This window comes from Neofelis nebulosa, chromosome 14 (assembly GCF_028018385.1).
Source record: "Neofelis nebulosa isolate mNeoNeb1 chromosome 14, mNeoNeb1.pri, whole genome shotgun sequence".
Classification (NCBI taxonomy): Eukaryota; Metazoa; Chordata; class Mammalia; order Carnivora; family Felidae; genus Neofelis; species Neofelis nebulosa.
The window spans coordinates 67,894,300-67,912,843 of NC_080795.1; positions in this window are offsets into that span (position 1 = coordinate 67,894,300).

Genomic DNA, 18,544 nt, shown 5'->3' on the forward strand with positions numbered 1-18,544 from the left:
TAGTCCTGGTTTTGTTGTTGTTGTTTGTTTTTTAATAAAGTCCAAAAGTGCAACCTTTCTTCTCCCTTCATCTTTATAAGGCAATTTGGTTTATTTCAAGGAAAAAAAAAAAAACCAAACAAATCATGGGAAGAAGGTAAGCGAATGACATCAGGATCTGAAAGGAAACAGATAATGTGAGTGATTGTTCTTGTCGGCTTGTAACAGGCAGGATATAAATATATGTTAGAGAAGAGGAAATTCAAAACAGGCACAGGGAAGCAGGTTCGAGATTTTGAAGAATAGCGTGTTCAGAACCTGCTTACTCAGGGGCAATCAGACTATGACCCCAGGCAAAGCGTGTTTCACTTTGCTGTTTGAATGTGATGAAATTTCATAAGCCCGGGAGCCCCACCCCTTCCTGCCTGTTTCATTGGAGCATAACTTATTTTTCAGGGGGTGAGGTTTGGGTTCAAGATGAGTACTTTCCCCTTCACTGTCAGCCCTGGTTAACAGAGGGGGTTGCTGTCTTTCTCCTTGGGGATGCTGCCTGCACTCTGTCCCCTCTTTCATGCTAAACTTTAATTTTCAAGGCATTCATGAAACATAAACCCCTCGATTATAGCTTTTCACTAGATATACTATGGACAACTTGAGTTTATTTTGGTTTTTCAAAAAAAAATGTAGTTGCTTTCATCTAAAAAAAAAAAAGTAGTTTAACACACAGATGGCTATTTTGAGTTCAGGAAAATGACTTCCCTTGCCCAAGGCAACTTGCAACCAAAGGAACTCAAAGTCCTTTAACTATCCCTTGAACTAACTGGTTGCTACTCTAAATGGCAAGATGGGGTCTGCAAATTGCTCTCCCAAACACTGCAGGGATTCAGAGGCCACTGCTTTGCAAAGAAAACTCTGGGCCTGATGGTGATGTCTGGTTCAACTCCAGACCTGGACACATAGGGTAGACAACGGGACACCGAGGGGTAATGTTCAAGCGCTTGGCTGCCACAGAGCTAGCAAGTTTGGCAAAAGGCAGGAAAAAACACAGAAATTCTCAGAACATTCTACTCCCTCGAACCTTCTACCTCAGTGTGCCCCAGTTGCCTACCCGCTGTGTTCCAGCTCTGGAGAACACAGAGGCCCCCTGTTCCTAAAGAACTTTAGGCAAGGACTCAGCCTGTTCGGCCTTTCTTAACTTGCTCACACTTTGCACAGGATGCGAAGTTCATAAAGCAGGGTCCTTGCCAGCATGTGCTGACAGGAGAAAGATCTGTGTTTTAGACAGTAGATATTCGATATGTAATGTATTAGATAAATATCCGGGCTCCCAGGTCTCTGATGCATTCCCAGAGTGACTGGAAAAGGGGCTCAGGAAAGCTTCCTCATCTGGCTTCTGGTGCTAAAGAAAGGTTCTTCCAGAGTGAAGGCCGCATTAACACTGAAATGCCTTCGGGGCCAGGCAGGGAGTAAATGAGCATAAGTGGGGAGATTATGACAAAGGACAAAGTCCATTCCCTGCCTTCAGGCATCAAATTCAGTTGTTTGTTTGTTTAAATCACAGACCCTCCAAAGCAAACACGGCTGTGGACATCTTTAGTTGCTAGGCCAAGAGTTTTCCACACCCTGCCCAAGTGGTCTCCTGGACAGGTTGAATGGGTTGTGCTGGCCCGTATGGACTTGGCTGGGAGGTCAGATAAGCCCTGCACAAGCCCCTACCCCAGGCCAGCACTCCCCACTTGGTGACTTTAGACAATGACCTTCCCCTCTACGAGCCTCAACCTCTTCATTTGTAAAATGGAGATAATGCCTTCCTCATAAACTCTGTGCGAGGATTCAGAGATTCTGAACATTTGCCACGGTTTAGAAGTAGCAGCAAACCCACGATCACACATGCTCCCACATCAAGCCCCAGATACACAGCATCTCTGGACATACAGCTGGGTCCCACCTAACACCTTGGAGCCTCAGCTCACACACCTGTCTGGGTTCCTCACCTCCTGATTCACTCCAACCCCGGGTCCTGCCTCCCAGGCCCACGATCCTCCTGGGCCCCTGCTGCAGATCTGGTTTCTCTGGCTTGACCCTGGGGGCCCCTTCGCTCCTTTGTGGGAGAGGGTTTGCATCTGTCCTCCAGATCTTTCTAGAGGCACAGGGCCATTCCCTCAAGCGGTGTTTGGACAGAACGCACTGTGCAGCCTCATGTCTAGGTTTTAAGGGGTCCAGGCTGCATCACCCATAGTAGGTATAGGATGGAGGTTCTGAGAACCCACTGAAGATTTGGGACAGAGGGGCTCGGCTTCCATGGCCCTTCTTGGGATTCCAGCAGTGGCTAAATTCTCTATGGCCTCAGAATCTTCACAGATTCTCCTTCCTTGCTTCTCTACTTTTCCCTGACCAAATCCTTACCCATGGGCTCAGTCTCAGCATAAGTATCCCTTTCTCAGAGAAGCTGTTATGAGTGAAGGTTTATGGGCTCTCAGCTTTGTGTCTCGAAGTGCTGACTCTCAAAGTGATGGTATTTGCAGGTGGGGCCTTTGGGAGGTAATCAGGTTTAGATGAGGTCATGAGAGTGGGGCCCTCATGATGGGGTTAGCACCCGAGGAAGAGACCAGAGAGCCCTCTCTCCCTCGGCCACGTAAAGACACAAAGAGAAGGCAGCCATCTACAAGCCAGGAAGACGGCTGGATTCTCTCACCAGACACAGAATCTGCTAACACCTGGGTTAACAGAGGGGCTTGCTGTCTTTCTCCTCGGTGATGCTGCCTGCACTCTGTCCCCTCTTTTATGCTAAACTTTATAATTTTCAAGGCATTCATGAATGCCAGTGGGTCCAGTGTGTAGTATTTGCTAGAGTAGCCTGAACTGACTAAAACCAGAAACTTCCTTAACTGACAATTATAAGTTAGGGCTCCCTCCCAGATTCTATTCTCTCGGGAAAAATTCTATGTGGTTTTTTTCATTGCATTTATTATAATTTGTACTTCTACAAATCATGTACTTGAGTGATGGTGTTTTTCAATCTTTTCTTCCCCTGTATTTATTTGGCTATTTATATAATCTCCGAATGACTTAACAGAAGTTTATTTCCCTCTCATGTAAAACTCGGGGTCGGAAGGGCAGCTCTACTCCACAGAGTCACTTGTTTTGCCGTCCCTAGATGTCACCTCATTTATAGGGTCCAAAATAGCTCAAACAATATCCTCATTCCTGCCAGTGATAGGGCTGGAAGGGGAAGGGTGGGAGCCAAAAGGTGCCCCTGTCATACCCAATCACATCCCATTGGTCACAGCCTGGTCACATGACCATATGCAACTACAAAGTAGGCTAAGAAATGCAGTCTTTATTCTGGGCATCTATTTACCCAGCTAAAATTTAGGGATACTGTTGCTCTAGGGGAAGGACGAGTGGATGTTGGGAGACAATTAGCAGACTCTACCCACTACCCTTTCTGACTATGGGGCTAACCTGGTTGCAGGGACCAACTTTCTGTCTGTCAAGACCTTGTACTCAGTGTCAAGCCTAATGCTTGGTCTAGGCGAGAGACGGAATAGATAGCAGAGTGGGGATTTGGAGACATGGACAGGTTTGGGTTACAAGTGACGGGGAGGACCAACAGGGCTTTCGAGTAGGGATAAGCGCCGGCATCTGTGGGAACCGCAGAAGGGCACTTCACCCAAATGTGAGTTGACCTCTTGTGTTATTATCAACCCTTTCAAGCATTTATTCCTTAGCCATCCAGCTCCATCCTAAACTGTCCAAGCTGAAGTCCCAGCAGAATGTAAATATGGGTTCAAATCTGACTTCTACCATCTAACCAGCTGCAGGCACTTTAGCCCATTTTCTTATCTGTAAATTCAGGATTAAAATACTCCTCGTGGGAGGAAAGGGACTAATGAATGTACATGCAGAGCGGTCGATAAATCAACTGTGGTTCTGACACTGCTATGTAACCACTTACCCGGCCTAAAGCGGGCACAGGGAGTATCGATCACTATTTGTCAGTGGACAACACACACACACACACACCAATTTCTAGAGAAGAGCTGGTGTCTGCTGGATCTCTACCTGACTTCTGGTTTACAGTGGTGCCTTCTCAGTGTGTTCCAGTTTCCCAGGAAACAGACTCTTTGTCCTCAGCTGGGCAGGCTGACTTCTGTGGAGATGACTGGTGGCCCGACACCCACACCCAGTTCAAATGTCACCTCTTCTGTGAAGCCTTCCCTGACCCTTTTCCTCCCATCCGCTTCCTGCTCAGAAAGGCCTGGAAGAATGACTCACTTCCCCCGGACTCTTGCTGCTCCCTGCCCATTGCGATTCAGGCTTTTATCTCTCTGGGAACCGGGGGAGGTCTCAGGCTGGCTCCATTTGGTATCATCCAAGCACAACCCCATGAGGCTTTCCCTTCTACCCCTTAACTACTCAGAGCCTTAGACCATCAAGCAGACACGTTATCTGTACAAGACTAGTCAGAATGTGGGGGAGCAAAATCTTGAGGGCACACATGAGCGCCATGTTTGCTGATTAACACGCTGGTTGCTGATGAGATCGAACGCCATGGAGGACAAAGAGCGGAGCTCCCCAGTGCTGGCGATCTGCGCTGCCCAGAGGCATACAAAAGGCACAGGCTATAGATCCTAATCAAGTTTCCAGGACCCCCCTTGCTTCTGACCCTGGATGGTGTTTTCTGGAATGAACTCTGCACCACCCTGCTCCACGGAGCTCCTCTTGGCCGGGTGGCACCTTTCATCTTGAGCGCCATGGGCCCCACTGACCTCTCCCCTCCAGATTGTCCTCAAAGACTGGCTTCTAGTCTTGGAGGGGAAGGGGAAGCTTTACCCTGCCTCACGCTGCAATTTGTAAACCTCCGGACTCCACAAGGCCAGGCTTTTGACAAAACATCCAAAGCCTTTTTCTCTAATTCTTCTGCATCCTCTGCTTGCCAAGGCACAGATGTAGGACCATCCGGTTGTCTGCAGGGAAAGGCGGTCAAGGCAACAAGAAGCATGAGTGGGTGATTGGGGGAAAAACCGGTTAAGGTTTCAAAGATCTTTCAAGATCTTTCAAAGACATCACATTGTCTTGTGGTTGTTGATGCTCGTCTCCCGTGTTAGGCAGAGAGCTTCTTGCACACTGGCCCTGTATGTTATTGTTTTTGCATTCAAGGCCTGCATTTGGGCCCCATTCCTGGTAAATATTTATGAAGTGAATAGCCACAAATGTGCAGGAGAATTCTTTGTTGGAAAATGTTCATGACTTACATTTGTAGGGCCTTTACAAAGATTTGTCTCCATCCCTTTGTTTAACCCTCAAAACAGTGTCGGTAAGGAAAGACAGGTACTATTATTGCTTTACAGAAACCAGAGAATTGAGAGGCTTGCCTGGGGTAGCCCCTGGCTGGCTAAAAGCAGGGCTGAGGCAGAGGCCAAAGTCAGCTTGCCTCAAGGTCCATGTTCTGCCTGTTGGGAGGGAGAGAGAAAGGGGCCGTGCCATTATCAGAACCCTGGGTCCCCTGTTAGCATGCTTGGCTGTCTTTTGAAGTAAAGCCTCTTATTTTGGGGTCATATGGAAGCCTGGAGTTTGGGAATAATTTGGACAGGATGTTAATGTCAGTCAGGGTAGGTTAGACTGTGGCTACTTGGCCACAGGCTGTGGGCGGGGCGGGGGTGGGAGGTGGGCGCTGGGACCCCTGGACAATGCGTCACTTGATCACAGTGGCTAATAGGAGCCCTTACCGCTTTAACATAAAGCAGTTCAACTTTTCAGTCCCCTTGATGTTCTTAAAAATTATCGAGGGCCTAAAAAAGCTTTTGTTTATATGGGTTGTGTCTACTGGCATTTGCAATAACTGAAATTAAAACTGAGGAATTTTTAAAATATTTATTTATTAGTTTAAAAATAAAGAGGATAGGGGCGCCTGGGTGGCTCAGTCGGTTGAGCGTCTGACTTCGGCTCAGGCGACAATCTCCCGGTTCGTGAGTTCAAGCCCTGTGTTGGGTTCTGTGCTGACAGCTCGGAGCTTGAACCTGCTTCAGATTCTGTGTCTCCCTCTCTCTCTACCCCTCACTACCCCTCTCTACCGCTCACACTCTGTCACAGTCTCTGTCTCTCAAACATAAACATTAAAAAAAATTTTTAAATAAAGAGAGTAAAGATCATTTTACAGTTTTACGTCTTTAACATGAAAGATGCTTGGCGGTGGTGGAATTTGTCTGCAATGAACATCATTTGCCCATCCCTGTATGGGCAGTGTCTCCCAAGTAAAGGGGCTCAGCTCCCACTTTGGGAGTTGGAGGCAGGGACTTGGGAGGTCTTCAGGCGCAGACCCCCCACCCCCTGCACTGGGTGCCAGTTGTATTTGGAGGGCCCACACCCCCCCACCCAGGGTAGGTTAGATGGTGTCTACTTGGCCACAGGCTCCTGGGGGCAGCAGAGAGTGTGGGCGGATACTGGGACCCTTGTCCTGGGACAGTTAGAAGTTTGAAACACTCCTGACCCTCCAGTAGCAGTTGTAGATTAGGGGAGGTTGGTCTTCATCCCTAGGGGATTTTGGAAATTTGCCAGGGTTAGGGGGACAGGGACCCTAGGTTTGGGAGGGAGTGGTTAAGAGCTAGTAGAAATGTTCTGAGCCCCGAAGACAAGAGCTGTAAATTACTGGGGGCCGGGGCTGGTTGGGGCTCAGCTGTGCGTCAGATTGTCTGGCTTCATGGAACACAGCTGGAGTCTCCACTCTGTGTCTGCATTCCTTCTCCCCTGACGTGTTTTTTCAGTTGAAGTACCTGTAAGAAAGTCCAGCCTCTTGCAGCCGGGTAGCAGGGAAAGCAAGGAGTGATTTGATAGCCTTTTCACTTACTTGTGGATATTCTTCCTTGATGCTCCGCAAAACTTGACAAGTGGAAGTTTCCCAAAGATTAGTTGCATTGCGGAATCCAAAACCGTAGCAATGAAAGTTTCATACTCCATTGTATTAAAACCCATTGACGGATCTTACGTTTCAAGTGGATCTTTGACCCGTGCGGATTTGCATTGCCATGTACTGGCCACTTGGAAACTCTCAGTTTACTGAGTTACGCAGCTCCTCTAAGTATAAGCACGTCTCGTTGTGCAATCTCAAAAAGTCACATGTTTTGTTATTACCACTACTATTATCAGAAAAGTCTTAAGTATTGGAAATCTGTCAAGCTCAAAGGAGCAAATGAGGTTTTTTTTCCCACAATTTTGATTTTCACTCAAAAGCTCGAATTTTATCATTAGCTAAAAATATTGTTTATGTGACAGACAGCCTCACTTTGTTCATTTGTTAACAAGCCAGGTATCCAAGGCTGGACGCCTATCGTCATCAGTCATTCTCTCAAGTACAAATTGTATTCCAGGAGAGAAAAGAGGACAGTTTAGCTTGTAACTCAAATAACTACAAAAGCACTTTTCCTCATGATAACAGTCTTGCTTTGGTGTGCAGCAGAAATGCTTTTTGTATAGTTCCCATTTAATCACAATACAGTGTGAAACTGGCTATTATTTTCCCCCTGTGAGTGGACGGGGGTGAAGAATACAATGACAGCCAGTATAGGTTGGGACCACTACCTCGGTTTACATTAAGGTGTCAGCATTTCTACCCACTTTTGCTTTTGCACCATTAGTGAAAATATCAACACAGTGAAAAGGCAAAGAAGGTCTTAGTGTTCTTAGGGAAATAGCTTTGACCTTGACCACCCTCTGAAAAGGTCTGGGGGAACCATGGGCGTCCCATAGACCAGCCCTTGAGAACCATTGACCTCAAGCAATAATTAGTGGTGGAAATTCAGAATCAGCTGGAAGAGAAGAGTAATCATTACTCTTGATATCAGGAGATTTGTGTTTGGTCCCAGCCTTTCTCTGGGCCTCAGTTGTATCTTCTGTAAAAGGGGATAATAATACAATGATCTTCCTTACAGAATTGTGAGAATTCAGTCATGATGATGCAGTGAAAGCATGTGGCTGTGGATAAAGCTCTGGGGGGAATGAAAAGACTAATTTTTTTCAGGGTCTCTGAGTATTCTTGAGGAAGGGACAGGCCTAAGCTTGTTGTCATAATGCCAAGATGACCATCTCCTGTGTCCATGTGACTCGAGCTAGGAGGGAAGGAGCTTCTACCCCAAAGAGTCCCTTCCAGTAAGTAGAAAGTGCCCTGAAGCCTATTCCCTTGCCCATCCCTTTGCCACCCACCCCTGAATCTCAGGTGGGCCCTCGGTTCTGCCCAGCAAACCCTACGTTTCTGTCATCAGTTTATGCTTCCACTTCCCAAGACAACCATAGCAGGCAAACTAAGGGTGCTAAGACTACGTGCAGGGTTCTTACATTTCCACCCAAAGCACAATCAGTAAAAGGAAACATTGGTGAGCTGGACCCCATCAAAATTAAACCCTGTTGCTCCGCAAAAGGCTCTGTTAGGATGAAAAGACAAGCTGCACCCCAGGAGAAAATATTTGCAAGTCACTTATCTGACAAAGGACTTGTGTAAAAAATAGAAAATGAGCGAAAGACAAAAAATTCACTGAAGAGGATATACGGATGGTAAATAAGAACATGAAAACTGTTCAGCAACATTACCATTAGGAAAACGCAATTACAACCACAGCGAGCACCCGTGGGGGGTGATAATTACACTTAGTTTAGCAAAGATGTTGCAGCCGGGGGTGGGGGGCGGAATGGGACAAGGATACACAGGATTCGTCTGTATTATTTCTTATAACTGCATGTGAATCCACAAGTACTTTGAAATAAAAAGTAGTGTTTAAAAACAAGTAAATAGATGATGTCACAGCCCTGTTCTGAAACCCCAAGAGTTGCCTATCACACTTAGAATAAATCTCCAAAATAGCATCCACACCGTCATTCCTGCCACTCTCCCTGCACTCTGATGGTGTATTTTGCCTGCGCTTGCTTGTTTGCATATTGCCTATCTCCACGAGGTGAGACTACAGGCTCGATGTGGGTGGGGTCCTTGCCTGTCATGTTCACCACTGCATCGTCACACGCATGGCACATGGAAGGTGCTCAATAAACTCTGTGGGATGAATAAATGAATATAAAAATGGCAAGTCGGTGTGCATAAATGTTTGCTTTGCCACCCATTACTTCATACTGAGTTTTCTTTATTTTCCTGCACAGTAAATCTGCTGAGGCCCTGGGAAATCATTCCTAAAAAAGAAAGACCTAGGTCTAAGTCCCACCTCTGACACTGTACTGGCCATGTGAATTTGAGTAAATCACATCAGCCTTTTGAGTCTCAGTTGCCTCATCTGAAGTAGGATTGCCCTAAGGAGCCTAGGCATGATCGGACCTCAGTATCTCTGCCCCAAACCCGGGCATCCTCCTGATTGGTGTCTCAGCATATGGCACCACCACCCACCCACGTGCCCGAGCCAGGAAGCTGGGTGAATCAGTCTCTGTGCCTTCCTTCTTCACTGCTCCCCAACCCCAGCAGTCGCCAAGTCTTAACCAGTATACTTGTAAATCTCTCCCCCAGGTCTCTTCCACCTTTCTCTCTCTCTTGGCTACTCATCGTCTCTTGGTCAAACCATTGCAATATCCTCCCTAATTCATCTTTCCCATTCCTCATCCATTCCACTGATGGAGAAATTTTTCTACAATGCAAATCTGATCATATCAGTATCTTACCTAAAATCCTGAAATCGTTCCCATTGCTTTCCAGATAAAGAACAAATCCCTTACCTTGGCACTGAACTGGCCCCTGCTCAGCTCTTCATCCCCCTGCCCATCCCTCCCCAGCACTTGCCTGTAAACTCCAGCCAGATGCTGACACAAGCCATTCTCAGTCACCTTTGCCTGGTTTTGACGTGTTGTTCCATCTGTCTGGATGCCTCTCTATGCTGCCTGACCCCTACAAGACTGTCAGGGTTCACTTAGCATCACGTGGGGGGGGGGCATCCCTGACTTGTTGGTCTGTTCAGAGCCCCCCCTATACTTCCATGATAATGTAGATGTATGCCTAGCCCTATCACAGCACTGAACTCAACACATGAGAGGCACCCAACGAATGTTTATCAAATGAATGATTTATGTTAGACATTAATCAGAATGCATGGGGCGCCTGGGGAGCTCAGTCAGTTAAGCATCCAACTTCGGCTCAGGTCATGATCTCACTGCTCATGAGTTCGAGCCCCGCATTGGGCTCTGTGCTGACAGCCGGGAGCCTGGAGCCTGCTTCGGACTCTGTCTCTCTCTCTCTGCCCCTCCCTCTCCCCTACTTGTGCTCTGTCTCTCTCTGTCTCTTACATACAGAATCAAACATTAAAAAAATTTTTTTTGAAAAAGAATGTGAAACCTGTAAATCTTTGCATAAGCTGTAATGAGCTGTTAAGAGACGTTTTTCTTTTCCCTAGCACCAATTTAAGATAGTTAGTTACAACCTTCTGGAGATAAGCTGGATTTCACCCTGCCCAGGGGCGAAGAAATGAACAAGATGACCTCTGAAATCACCCTCTTCAGACTTCTTCCAGTTCAGTGTGTGATCTTGGCTAAACAATGAAGTCTGGATTCAGAGAGATGTGCCATCTCCATCTAGTAGCTGAAGGACCTTGAGCCTTAACCTCCACAAGGAAAATAATGGGACGTCTACACAGGGCTGTCACAAGCGTTCAATAAGACCGTGCGGGAAAAGCACATAGAAGGGTGCTCGGCACAGAAGTGTCCAGTAAGTTTTAGTATACCTCCATCTAGTGGTCTTGGCACAAGGAAAGAAAGAAAACAAACAAATAAATAGAAAATGACAAGGGGCGAGAGGCACCGGGGTATTAGGATGGATGCGGGGGAACAGACGGTATGAACTTGGCAGAAAGTTCCTCCGTCCGTGCAGAGCAGATGAAGTGGCCATAGAAAGGCGGACAGGGACGTGGATGGGAAGGAGCTTGTGAGCGTGGACATCACTGTCTATAGACAACTAGAGCAACTAAGGGTTAGGGGACTGGGAGGCTATTCCCAGCCGTTGGGTAGATCTGTAGCCGCTGAGATATTTTCCAGAGTTAGAGAAAGAGATGGTCAAGGCCCCCTGCCAGCCTTTGGCAATCCTGTCTACGGATCACTTCCCTACCCTCCTTCCAGCAATGTATTCTGAGCCAATGCTAAGTCCTGGCTGTGCTGAAGCTGAGCCCCCGGGGTGAGGACTAAAAGGGAAATCCAAAATGGGCAGCCTGAGGTCCTGCAGAGAGCACTGCCTTTGGAGTCTGGGTAGCCTGGGTTCCACGCTAGGTGAGCCAAAGACCAGCTGTGTGACATCGGCTGTGCCGTGTAACTTTTCTGGCCTTCAATTTTCTCATCTGTAAAATGGGGATAAACTACTTACTTCAAAATCTTTTGAGGTATTAAATGAAAGATGAGAGATGTTTAGTGCAAGAGAGACAATCTAAATGGCAATTCCCCGAACCCTTTCATCCAACTTGCTGGGTTTTCTTTTATGCTTAGCACCTATGACCTAATATTTTATAAAAGGTACTTCCTTGTTTTCTTTTCTATCTCCCACACTGAAACAGAAACCTCACGAGAAAAGGAGTCTTCCTTGTTTAGTGTCTTCCTTGCCACTGTAATCTCATCTCCTGGCTGTATCTAGTGGTACTGAGCAAATGCAGAAATAGGTTCTATTCCTTTAATTCTTCCACTAGAATGTAAACTCCATGACAATACGAGTGCATCAGTTATCTAGTGCTGCGTAACAAATCACCTCCAAACTTAGTGTTTTAACACAACAAGAGTCCTGGTGTCTGTGGGTCAGGAGTTTGAGAGTGGTTCAGTAGGGTGGTTTTGGCTCAGGTTCCCCCACGAGGCTTGAGCCCCAGATGCCAGTGGGGCTGTCATTATCTGAAGGCTTGAAAGAGCCTGGGGGATCCGTTGCCAAGGTGGCTCACTCACATGGCTGACAGTTGTTGCCTACTTGGTTCCTATCTTCTTGGACATTTGTTGGGACTACCTTGACTGTCTTCCTGATATGACAGCTGGCTGTCCCCTAGAGCAAGCAATCCAAGAGACCATTGGGGGAGCTGACAATGCCTTTATGATCGAATCTCATAGAACACTGACGTCACATACCCTTCCTATTGCCATAATCCGTGGGTCACATAGTCCAATATCCATTTGGGTGGGAGGAAACCATATAAGGGCATGAATACCAGGAGAAGAGTATCGTTAGGACCATCTTGAAGGTTGGCTACCACAAGGATAGTTTATTTATTAATGTAACGCCCATGCCTGGCACATGGTCGGCACTCAAAGAGCATTTGTTGAATGTGTGAATGAATGCACGTGTATAGATGCCGGTCATAGGAAGGAACTCAGGCCCCGCCTTCAGTGGAAGAGACAGACACAGAAAGAGACATAATTCTGTGTCCTGTAGCAAATGATCTAAAAATTCCAGGGAGATGTGTTCAGTCTCCCGGAGATCAGGGAAGTGGGTGACATGTGGGCTGGGCTCTGAAGGGTAAGTTGAAGGAGGAGTAGTAAAAGGAAGCAGGACAGCACATGCAAAGGTCCAGTGGAAGAAAGGGAGACAGGAGCAGAGAGAGGATGAAAAGGAGAGAGCAATAGTTATCATCCGAGTCATGTTTATTTCCTTTTTATATACATCAGACTTCTATCAGTACCTTTGCCTATAGCAACAATATAGAATATTAGTAATATATTATGAATAATATGGTAGTAATAATATATAGTATTATAGATAGTAATATATCATAGTAGAAATATAATAATAATAAACCACATAATAATAAAAGACTGAGGGGAGAATTGAGAACACGTTGAGATGATGTGTTGCTGAAGTCTATTATCTCAAAGTGGTATCTACTCAACTGGGTAGCCAGTACCCCCCGGGTGCCAGGCTCCAAGTTAGATGCTGACAATATGAAGATAAATAACACATACGGCCTATGTAGGCAGCTAGGGATTAGAGGAAGAGGGGCAAAGGCACGTACACAAATACTGTGACAAAAACCAGAGTAATACAAGTTCCTCGAGGCACGTGGCAAGGGCTCAGAGGGCTGGAGGAGGGCACTGTTGCAGCCATTGGGAGGAAGAACTAAGAATATTTAAGAGACCAACTTGATCCATTGTCAACAAAGATCCAGTTCTTTGTGCAGATTGATTCAGTGCTTTTTTTTTTTTTTTCTAATGTGTATTTATTCTTGAGAGACAGGAGAGAAGGAGAGTGTATGGGGAAGGGGCAGAGAGAGAGGGAGACACAGAATCTGAAGTGGGCTCCAGGCTCCGAGCTGTCAGCACGGAGCCCGATGCGGGGCTCGAACTCACGAACTGTGAGATCATCACCTGAGCTCAAGTTGGACGCTTAACCCACTGAGCCACCCAGGCGCCCCGATTCAGCGCTTTTTAAACACCCTTCCTGCATGCCTTCATGAACCAGCGAGAGGCGCATCCCACCCTGCCTGCCTGCAAGCCCGGGGAGAGATGACCTGGGGGTGGCTGTGGCAGGGGGAGTTGTGGGGTGTTTTGGACACTCCCCCCGCTCCCCCCCCCCCCCCCGCCCCGGCCTGCTGGTCTCCTTCAACGGTATCAGGCCTCAGCGGATGGGCCGGAGACATGCGAGAAGGAAAACGGGGACAGCAGGTGGCCACACTCCCCACACCCTGGATCCTGACCGCTTGGGCTTGAATTATTACTTAATTTTGGCTCTCCATGGAGCTTCTTCTGCATCCTCAGACCTGAGGAAATGAAAATATTTCTTCCATGTTCTCCCCTGGCACCCACTGCCAAGTGCACCGCATGGAGGAACAAATAATCGCTCCCTTTTAAAACGAAGGACCTTGAAGCCAGGGACGGTGGCAGACTTGCCCAAGCAGCCAGGTGAGGGTGAGGCAAGGCTTCTGAGTACCGACGACAGGGTGACGAAAGGCCTTCAGAGGTGGCCTGGGGAAAGTCTCACAGGAATGGGACAGGAGATGCCTGGGAAGGCACCTGTGGGAGGGGCTCCCTCCTCCCCTCCCCCTCAGAAAAGGGACTGGCCGAAGCCACCTGACACTAGAAGAGAGCTATACCAGAGCCTGGGCCAAGAATCTCCATCTGGTACTTTCTACTGCATCATGGACTGTCTCTGGCCTCACAGGACCCCTCTGGGAACTTAAGGAATCTAGAACCCAAAGGACATTGGCCAGCTCTCCCCACCTTTCCTGACCTCTCTATTGTCCCAGGGGAGACCCCCTCCAGGCTCGTGAGGGTTCCCCTACTCCCCGAACCATGCTACACAACCCCAGAGCATCCGTCGGCCACCAATGCACTCTTCTTTACATTAAGGGACATTAACTTCACACCTGATCATTATCACCCACGCCACTGAGACAGTGAGAAACACCGTCTCCAGGCAGCATGAATTAATGAGGCCCCAGCACCCATAGTGATATCCATAGACCACTAGCACGTGGTGCTGGTCACTGCTGGTGACAAAGTCATAATGCATAGCCTGGTTACAGCCAAGCCCAAGGGAGTAAGAGGTCAGTTCTCCGAGCAGTGGGGGCAGGACACATTCTGGAAAGGTTTCGTGGAGGAGGCATCCTTTAAGCTGAACCCTGAGAACTGTGTCTGTCACACAGACTGGATGGGGAAGGCATCTTGGGGAAAAAACAACTTGAACGAAGACAGAGCAGCACGTGGCATGGGCACGGTGAGTAGGCAGCTCCACAAGGCTGGAGACCCAGGGGGTCAGGGGGAAGTGCGGTGAGTGATAAATCCAGACAGAGAGGCACAGCCTAGGTCACAGAGAACTCTGAGACCAAACTCAAAGTGTGCATCCTGCCCTGAAGGTCAATATGTGGGGAGCCACTTAACCTCTCTGTGTCCCAGTTTCCATATCTGTGAAATGGGGATAATGATATCTTTTGGGGATATCATTATGGGGGAAAAAGATATCTTTTTTATACAGTTTTTAGGGAGATTTTTAAAGATATTATGCTTGTAAAGAGCTCAGCACAGTGACTCACACATAGTAAATGTTCCACACGTCATAAGCTCATCATTGGTGTTTTAGAAAGATCACCCTAGTTTCTAGGTAGAGAATAAGGCAGAAGGGAATGGGAGTGGACCCAGAGGGCCACATAAGAGACTATGGCCACAGTCGAGGTGTGAGTGAAGTGATCGTGGCCTGAGCCAGCATGGAGGCATTGGAGAAGGATGGCACAGGACTGGAACAGGGAATGTTAAGGACAGAGAACCCTCTGGAATGAGTGGCTCTTGGCAAGTGGGGGTGGTGAGGGAGAGGGAGGAATGTGGATTTGCCTGCTAGTCATGGAGATAGAAAATACCACTTGGGAGACCAGACAGGGGAATGATTCAGTGTTTGTTGACATGTTGCGTTTAAGAATGTTCTCTACCCAGGAGGGAGCAGGGTAGCTAGGCTGGACAAAGGTCATCCGGGGAACAGTGAGAGTCAGCAGCACAGAGCCGGCAGCTGACGCCATCAGAGAAGACAGTGGCTTCAGATGGCTCAGGGGCTGGGGGTAGCCTCAGAGAGAAGCCTGCCAGAATGTTTGAGACGGTGGGGTGAGGCCTCCCATCACCCACAACCAAAGCAGGAAGTAGAGAGACCCTTGAAGTTCTTGACTGATCTGTCATTAAGAATGCTGTTTTTCTGGAAATTGAACATTATTTTCCATGTCTTCGAAGAGGTTAAAAATAAGAGTGGATAAGCACCTCTTGACGTGATCTATTTTCTAAACACAGATTTTCATACCTTGGGTAACAGGATCCCTTTAATGGTTGAAATTTGAAACAAGGCATTACCCCATCCCATGGTTTTAACCCCATCGCCTCTGTGGTCAAGGTCATCAGAGAAGAATTTCCCCACTCTGCTGAGCCAGGTCCCACTGGCCTTTCTAGACACAACGTAAATGCTCCATCCTCTACCCACTCTTCCTCTCCTACCCAAGGCAGCCGTCATGGAAATTGTTCTGAATTATGTTCCACAGCAAAATAAATGAGACATGATTTTTTTGGCAAAACAAATCTCCCAACCTGCCTACACATTAGAATTACCTGTAGAGTAAAAAACAAAACAAAACAAAACAACACCCCTACACAGGCCCTTCCTTAAAGCTCTCAGAATCTCATGGGAAACTTGCTGAGAGGCCAGGATCAAGAACCTTCGGGAATGGTTTCCTCATCTGAGTGTCCTGGGCGCTGGTCACTGAGGGGATGACACCATCACAGACCTGAGTTGGGGAAGGGCAGTCCCCAGCTGTCCCATGAAGGCGCAATGAAGGCGCTCCTCTGGCCCGACCTTATGACGGGAGCCTGCTCTAGCTTGGTTTGCCAGGCCTGAGGGAGTTGGCTAGGGTTAGCTCTCCACATCTCTTCTAGACCACCGATGTCTCAAGTTGTGTGGAAAGGACTCTGAGCTAAAGTTTCAGCTCCTTCTTATCCCAGCCAGCCCTCTGTGATTAAAAAAAAAAAAAAGACTCCCTGGAATATTCCTTCTGGTTAGAGAGTGTCCCTTCAGTGATTTCTGTTGGATAAGCCTCTGGGACAATCATCTCATTATTCTCTTCTACCTTGCGTGACAGTTGTCCTGTCCCATCCTCGTCACTATTGACATTTGGTGCCGCGTCATTCTTTGCTGCAGGGCACTGTCCTGTGCATTGGAGGGTGTTAGCAGCACCTCCAGCCTCTACCCACTAGATGCCAGTATCTGTAACCCCTCCAGTTGTGACAATCAAAAATGTCTCCAGATATGGCCAGATGCCCTCTGGGGGCCCACATCACCCCTGCTTGAGAATGACTCCTCTAGGGAAAGAGCTGGAGGGCTGTGTTCATAGGTAGGTTGGCTCTTTATTTTCTTCCAGAGCTTGTCCCAGTGCCTGGCACTTGGGAGGCGCTCTCTTGGTGACCGTGAGGTGAGCCCCTGTCCGTGCAGTGGCTCCCACTGACAGATGTGGGGAGGAGAGGGCTTTGTGAGATGGTGAGGTAGGATGTTTCCCCCGATTGTTGCCCTTCCCTCCTCCCACTCAGGCATGGGGCTGGTCCTGCGTTTCTGTTTCTGGAGAGACTTGTGCCTAGACTTTTGTTTCTAAAGTCCATTGAGGTGAACAGGGTTTGAGGACAAAAGACTTTCCTCTGGGTTAAGAAGACATCTCCAGGGATTTAGGCAGGAGGTAAGAGACAGGTCAGTGGGTCCCAGGAGTCTTCCGAGGCTGTGGCTGGAAATGACGCATCAGGAGACTTGGCCCTGGGCAGGGGCCCATGGGCTTGGCTAAGACCTTGGGCCCCAACTGTGGCAGAGAAATGGCAGAGACTCCTAGTCAAAGACAATGGCCATCCAAGTGGATGGGGGGCTGATGACCAGCAGGACCCTCTGGAAACCTAAGCATTTCATAAGATCCCTGGTACAAACTATGGAGGACTCGGGGAAGAAAAACCAAGAATGACTGAGCTGGGAGACGAAATCTAGGTGACTTATTGAAAATAAAGAGATGCCATTATTTCTGGCACACCTGACTTTCTGGCCTCGGATCTGTGCCACGATAAGTATAAAGTGACAAATTAATAATAACTAATAATTGTTGAGTGCCTATTATGTACCAGACGCTCTCCTTTTAGCTTGTGGTGAGTTGTCTCCTAATTTTCACATTATTCCTCTTAGTAAGCTCCCTTGTGACTGCCAAGTTAAGAGAGAAGGCATTCGGAGACATAGTCCAACTGGATGACGCACTCAAGGTCTCGCACACCTGAGTGGTGAACGCAGAATAACAACAGCAAACACGTACAACACTGCATCAGGTGCCATATCCTGAGCCTTACAAGCATTAATTTACTTAACCTTCACAACAGCCTAATGAGGTTGGTTTTGTCACCACTACAGAGAAACAAATGGAGACACAGTTTACATAAATTGTCCAAGTCCTTCAGCTCATAGTTGGTAGACTTGGAATTTGAACTTGGAAAGCCTAGCTGCAGAGTTAGTGCATCTAATCACTAAGCCATGCTTCCCAGACTCTAGGACCTCAGCTCTTAACCACACACTGCTGGATGGGTACCTAGATATTCACAGATGACAGAGTGGTAAAACAGGGTTTGGGTAGGAACCAAAGGATCGTTAGAACCAGAAAGGCTTGTTTGTGTTCCAAAAAGAAGAATCAGGCAAAGCTATGAGTTGTTGGCCTAGCTCTGGAATTTACAACTAATAACTGAGCTCAAGACCAAGTCACCCCCACCTCCCCAAGAAGTTATTAGGTTTCCTTATCTCTAAAGTGGGGACACCAGGGCTGATCTGAGGATTGATGACTGAGGAGACCATCTGCTTATAATGTGTCCGCTAGGGACAGTAACCACCCGGAGCATACAAAGAGGAGAAGACAGGGAAGGAGGAAAGAAACCATATCACAGAGAAACAATGGAAGGAATTGAAAATGTTCAACTGGGGGAAGTTCCAGGGGGAACGAAGGTGTTTTCAACGACCCCGAGGATCTGGAGTCGGTATCTCACGAGGCTTCGCAGTTTGTTTTCAGCCACCCAGAGGGCTTTGGGCTCATGTTTTCTCAGTTCCTGTCCCAGAGCAGGCTCCCCGGACAGTGAG